The sequence below is a fragment of the Prunus dulcis genome, chromosome 2 (genome assembly GCF_902201215.1).
Source record: "Prunus dulcis chromosome 2, ALMONDv2, whole genome shotgun sequence".
NCBI lineage: Eukaryota > Viridiplantae > Streptophyta > Magnoliopsida > Rosales > Rosaceae > Prunus > Prunus dulcis.
In genome coordinates, this window is record NC_047651.1 from 8,328,345 (window position 1) to 8,335,811 (window position 7,467).

Consider the following 7,467-nt stretch of genomic DNA (forward strand, 5'->3'; position numbering starts at 1 on the left):
GATTGCTCCAGCCTCCAACTCGCTTAACTTCGGAGTTCCTACGAACCCGAAGCCAGTGAGCTCCCAAAAGGCCTCCTCTAAGTTCAGAGTGGCGCAGCGGACTGCCCAACTCCACCTAGCCAGATATCGTCCGCTCTGGGCTGGGACGACGCCCCCCCTCACGGATTTGTTCCTGGGAGCTCACAGAGAAACTTCCCAGGGTGGTCACCCATCCTGGGATTGCTCCAGCCTCCAACTCGCTTAACTTCGGAGTTCCTACGAACCCGAAGCCAGTGAGCTCCCAAAAGGCCTCACGCTATGAGGATGCGAAGTGTGCCATATAAGGCACATCACCCCCTCTCCGTTTGGTCGATGTGGGATCTCACAATCCACCCCCTTAAGGGATCCGACGTCCTCGTCGGCACACTCGCACCACACGGCAAAGTGGCTCTGATACCAAACTGTCACACCACGGACCGGCTCCGCCGTAGCAGGATATTGTCCGCTTTGGGCCTGGCTACATTCTCACCAGCCCGCACGGTTTTGTTTCTGGGAGCTCACGAAGCAACTTCCCCGGGTGGTCACCCATCCTGGGATTGCTCCAGCCTCCAACTCGCTTAACTTCGGAGTTCCTACGAACCCGAAGCCCGTGAGCTCCCAAAAGGCCTCCCCTAAGTCAGAGTGGCGCAGCGGACTGGCCCAACTCCACCTAGCAAGATATTGTCCGCTCTGGGCTGGGCCGACGCCCCCCCTCACGGATTTGTTCCTGGGAGTTCACAGAGCAACTTCCAAGGGTGGTCACCCATCCTGGGATTGCTCTAGCCTCCAACTCGCTTAACTTTGGAGTTCCTACGAACCCAAAGCCAGTGAGCTCCCAAGAGGCCTCCTACTAGATGGATGCGAGGTGTGCCATATAAGGCACATCACCCCCTCTCCGTTTGGTCGATGTGGGATCTCACAGTAGCTCTCCTAACACCTCTTCGGACAGGGTAGATCCCTCTGCTTCCGGGAATAGGACTAACATGTCGATCACAGCCTGACCTCTGATAGCTTTTGGGGTTATACATACGATCTCAAACTCAGATAGTTGTAGCAACCAATGTGCAAGGCGTCCTGACAATACTGGTCTTATGAGCAAATATCTCACAGGATCTTATTTTACTACGAGCTGCAACTTGTGAGCAAGAAAATAATGTCGCAATCATTGCGCATCGTAGACAAGGGCAAGGCATAAGAGCTCTGTTTTTGGGTACCTTGTCTCAGCTCCTCTTAATTGTCTGCTCACATAATAAATGAGGCTCTCCTCCCTGTCATGACCATCTTGGGCAAGCGAAGCTCTAATCACAGTGTTTGTCGCAGCCAAATAAAGCTTGAGTGGAAGTCTCGGAATGGGTGTCCTCATCGTGGGCAGCTTAGTGATCAATTGTTGTACTTGCTGGTAAGCTTCTTGGCATTCCTTGCTTCATATATATGGTTTGCCCTTTTTGAGTAAAGGCGTGAAAACACTCATCATGGCAGCAAGGCCTAGGATAAAGAGTTGAATGCATGACAATCTTTCCATGAAACTTTTCAATTCCTTTGGATTCTTAGGCGGTGCAAGAGAGCATATGGCTTTGGTTTTCTCGGGATCCACATCTATGTTGTGCTGGTGTACTTGAAAGCCGAGAAACGTGCCGGACGAGACTTCGAATGCATATTTCTTTAGGTTAATCTTCAATCCATAGAGCCGACATCTTTCCAGCACTCTCCTCAGAACTTCTTGATGGCTTCCTCTGTTCTTTGACTTCACCACAAGGTCGTCCATATAGTCTTCTACTTCTTTTCCCATCATATCATGGAATACCGCCGTCATGGCCCTTTGGTAGGTGGCACTGGCATGACTATATAATAGAAATTCCCACATGGTGTTCAAAACGCTGTCTTCTCAGCATCTTTTGGCGACATCTTTATTTGGTTATAGCTACTAAACCCATCCATGAATGACAGCATGCCTTGCCCCGAGGTTGAATCGATTAAGATATCCATATTGGGCAGTAGGAATTCATCTTTTGGATAGGCTCGCTTAAGATCACGGTAGTTTGTTCATACCCTAATCACACCGATCTTCTTTTCACAGGGACAATGTTTGCTAGCCATGTTGGATGCTTGGTTTGATGAATTCAGCAACTAATAGCTTCTCAACCTCCACCTTGATTTGCTTTTCAATCTCGGGATGAAAGTTTCTTTGTGGCTGCACAACAGGTTTCATACCAAGCTCAATATTCAAAGTATGACTCACTAAGTTTGGATTTAGGTCGAGCATTTCTTCATGGCTCCAAGCGAACACATCTCAGAATTCCTTTAACAAGGATACCAAAGCTTCTTTTTCTTTTCTTGTCAAATGAACGCTGATGGAAATGGGCCTTTGGACAGAGGGGTCATCACTCAAATTGATTGTTTCCAATTGCTCAGAGGCGACCCCTCCAACCTTCCCGGAAAAAACCTGGCTGTAATTTCAGAGACACTTAACTGGTCATCCTTGAGTTGCTCCTAAACCCATGCCATGCCATGCCACTGCATTTTATTTTTGGGCTAGAAATTGATTATTTGGGCCATTTCAATACACATTCATGGCCCCAATAATCAAGGGGGCTAATGTTGAGGCCCAAAAAAATCCACACTTCGGCCCAAATAAATGCTCAGCCCAATGCAATACCTTACCCAGAAGAAACCCAATTTGGGCACGCGAAAGCCATATGCGCTTGTACACATACCACGCCAAGCAAATAAACAACGCGCCATGCTACAAGCTTAAGTGGGCCCAAGCCACGCAAGATGCCCGGGGCTTGCTTGAGTGGGTTGTGGTATGGATGGTAATAGGTCGTCATGAGGCCCATTGATGGGACGAGAAATGGAGGTTCCAGGTTGCTTGGGAGCCTCGGAACCCAAGCCCATTTCTTAGGCCCAAATATATGGGTGAGCAAAAAGGGGGAAAATAACCCAACCAAAATAACCCAATCAAAGAATTAATAGCCCAACCAAAAGCCCAATATTTAATAAAACAGCCCACTTGCTTAAGAAACCACTTTGGCCCATACAAAAAAAACCCAAGATAAGCCATAAAAATCTCAGCCCTTTGCTGGAAAAAAGATAGAAGCCACGTAGAGATCTGCAGAATCATTGAACAGAGCTGCTGGGAAGTGACAACACATGGGAATGGATCAAGTTCCAAAAACAAAACATCAGAGAAACCAAGGGATGTTAACATGCAAGCTGCCAGGAAGAGAGACACTCTTTAAACCAACATACACATCCCAACTCCTTCCCTATCAAAACTGGTTATAGGAAAGAGTGAGAAAGAAAGGAAGAAAATGGCTGGAAGTAGAAATCTTCTACTGAGGCAGCCGTAGGAAAGGAGGCCTTGAGCTCCAAAATCCCTGATTTTGTGCAAATAGATAGAGAAAAATCTCACTAAAACAGGAAAAGTCAAGAGAGGAAAGGAAAAGGGAAGGAAAACCTTGCTAAGATGGGGAAGAGACCATTAGGGTTTCTTGGGGAATGAGGGTTTCCCGCAGCTATAAAAGGAGGTCCCCTCCACCTAGTAAAAACCAACCCAAGCTGAGAGAGCAAGCTCCCTCTCTTACTAGCAAAATCCAGTAGCCCTATTCACTCTTCTTCTTCGTTCTTCTCTGTTAACAGACTATTTTCAGAGTCTGTCAAGCTGCCGGAAGAAGTAATGCCCTTCTTTTACCCCTTCTCAGCCAAGATCATCATGCAAACCTTGTCTCCCTCATCTTAAACACTCCCATTTCTCCATCGGAAGCCTTATTTTCCTCTTTGGTGCTCAACTCATGCTGACCTTGCTCCCATGCCACAATCTCCTCATGCTAAGCTAAAACTTTATCTGTAAGCAAGCATAAATTACCTATAAGCAGCCATCATTTTCGTTGGGGAAGATAACCAGAACACTTCCTAAGGCTTTACTGCCCTTTCGAAGTGCTTTTGGGGCTTAATTTTTGAACTCAGGCACAAGGGGGCAATTCCAGTAATTTCCGCTTTACGGCAGCCCAGCCCATTTGCAGCTGCCGGAAGAAAAAGACCCCCACATAAATTGGCGACTTCACTGGGGATTAAGCCATTATCTTCATCAATGCCTCCAAGGAAGAAGGACAGAGCCAAGCTTGTCATCCAAACACCATCGCTGGAAGAGCTGCTGCTAGAAGCAATAAACCAGAGAAAATAAAGAGATAAGAACATTCCTTCCTGCCTTTTCTTTTTTTTGGCTATCTGCTTTGCAGAACAAACATGATATAGATTGCTCACATGCTCCCTTTGTTTATGCCTTAGATCTCCATTCTCAAGTAAGACAAGATCTTGTAAGAGGGCTGGGGGCTTTGGCAAATTCATCATTCATGCATTTGAGTGAACTACACATGCAAACTCCAAAATACTTGGGGGTTTCGTGCCAAGCAAATCTGTATAAGAAGAAAAGAGGAGTCAAAATTCAGTTCCAAATGACTTGGGGGCTTCCTGCCAATTAAAAAAAAAAAGGTCAAGCACAAGCACTTCAAAGTTTCTCATGCTAAACTAAGGTATGCCTTGGTTCCAAGAGCTGTGTGAACATTATTCACATCAGCAAGTCCAACTATATCATTCCAAGCCAAGTTACATTCTTCCAGCTCCTACTCTACAAGCAAAGAATTTATGGCACTTGCCTCATTTCAAATCTTCTTAGCCCCTGCCCCATTTCAAACATCATGCTAGTATATGCGCTCCTTAACCCCCAAAGCTCAATTTATCCATGCAACTCAAGATTGAACAAGTCCTCTCTGGAATGCTGCTTGCATCACCTCCATCTTTGGCACTGCCCACAGAATGCCCTGACTTTCTATGCCATTATCGGCTCCACAATCCACATGCTCTCTATTGGAAGCCAAAGATAAGAAATTCTTTCTTTTTCTTTCCTACCTTTTTAGATTTCACAATAAAATATATATTATCATGCCACATGCCATACTTGTAAAAGCAGCACGAGCATGTCATCTATTCAAATATAAACATGTAATGATAAATTTTTTTATTATATATATATAAATCATGTTTTAGGCCAATACCAACAGAGTGAAGTTGGGCTATTCAGCTTCCTTTATCTCTTATCTTTCACTTTGAAAGGAATACAAACACTAGACATTTACACACTACTCAAAGCACGAATATCATCATGTGCTTTAATAATTGCCAAAGCATCACATGCTTGCATATTACTAAAAGCAACCTTTGTTGGTTTAATATTGATGTGTGATTCATTCATTAGTTAATGATGTTGAATGACATTCATTTGAAATCGACAAATATCAATTATATTCATTTACAAGTTGCAACATATGTATTATTTTAACCACCATCTGCTTTGGTCATGCAGAAATTATATATCTATCAAGCACTTTGTTCTTTTAAAGATGATGAGTACATTTCTCTACACCTCAAGCCTCAAGGAGCATGGGACCCTATGTTCCTGTACCGATCAGCATCTCAACACGCTCAGCAGCGCCAAGCCATGCCAACAACAAAATTGTGCCATAGGAGATGGTCTAAAGAGGAATCATGCCAAGAAAAAAACAATCCATCTCCAAAATCATGCAACTCAAGCATTTCACTTGGTGTTTCTAGCTGCCGGAAGCACAGAGAAGAAGCCATGCTATCATGCCAAATTGTCAACATTGCAATAGAGGGATATCCTAAGTTCATCTTGCCATGCAATACCCAAAGCCATCAAAGGCTATTTGGGAGCCTTATGGAAACATGGAAAAAGCTCACAGGTGTAAATATTCAAAACCTTCAAGTTATAGCACTCCATGGCCACTTACTGATGGACGGATGAATGGTTCCAACAGCGAAGTATTCAAATTGGACATGCCGGAAGAACGCCACTTGGGGGCTTCATTTAGTTAGCAAGATTATCAAGAGACAGCTGCCGTAACCTCTCATAACCTCACAAAAGTTGAAAAAAGTACAATGAGTTATGAGCTGCAAATCACTCCTTGATTAGTTAAGTTATGAGCTGCATGCAGGTAAAGCAGTAGCTGTGGCTCTGTTAAACAGAGCATGACAGCCTACTACAATACATGCAAAATACATGTCAATCTAAGCCACAACCTTTCATGCTATTGCAAGACATGCACACTCCTTGGTCCTTTCATACTTGGGGGCTTGATTTGATGGGAGAATTCATTAATGCAAAGTGGCTCAAGCTTTACTACAGCTAAGTTAATCTTATGTCAAGCACGCCACTTAGCAGTAGGACATGCCAAGCAAAGTCACTTGGATGGGGTCCGAGGCCATCAACAAGTTGCACGCCAAAGCAAAATAATATGGGGCATGCATTCTTGAGCTGCTGGAACAACGAAACCATTGTCCTCTTTTGATGAGCAACCAGAATATGCAAAACATCTGGGAATTTTACAAAGACCATACATACACTAGTCTGACCCTTTTTGGGTATGATAAGAGGGTGTTTTTCAGGCCTAGTGGTCAGACAAAATTTTGGCAACATATACCTTGTTTTTAAGGATATCCAACCTGTCAAAGAATCTCCAGCAGTTCATAAAAACAAATTTTGCCAACCAAGCAATATATATATATATATATATATATATATAAGACATGCAGATTACAACATGCCTCAAGCATTCAGAAATGGATACAAGCTCCAGTAATTCAACATTACATTACAAAGCCATAACGACATGGTCGTTAGAGTGTCTAAAAAAAAAAAAACTACAGTCAAAGCAAGATAAAACTACACATGCTAAAGACCCATGCAGCCTATGGTCTTCAAGGGAACAGAACCACGCGCCAAGATAATCAGTCACCAAGCCAAGAGGTGACAACTTGCAAGAAGAAGATGTGTGTTAAGACCAAGGGATGCTGGAAGGAGTAGCCCGATAAAAAAACAAGAGAGGAATTATATACCTTGAAGCTGTGAAGAATGCCCAAAAAGAACGAAAGAAGCACTAGGAGATGATCTGGTTGTTGCCTCCGTCACACACTCAGCATTGTCGGCAGAAATACCCTTAGCAAAAAAAAGGGCATGCACTTCCCGGCGCTACTTGTCCAATTCCTGTTGCTTAATGATCAAAGTGTCGACAACAGCTTTTACCTCACTGGAACCATGTGATAATTTCATGCTTTGAATGGCCCGCACTCCAAAGACAGCACAGGCTAGGTTCCTCACAAGGTTGATGAAGAAGTCCACATGAGAGCCCAGAGTTATGGCCTCACATATCTTAAGCGCCACCATCAAAGAAGGCTTTGAACACCATGAAGGAATTCTCCCAATCTTGCCAAGACATGCTTTTCTCCGATAAATGCCCTACGGAGGTTGAAACATCACCGTCCTTATGGTTGTCATCAATAATCTCACCACAAGGCGGCACTGCTGGAAGCTGTGGAGAGGTGCCGGAAGTTGTGTCGGATGTGCTTAGGAAAGGAGGCAGCACTGCCGAAAGC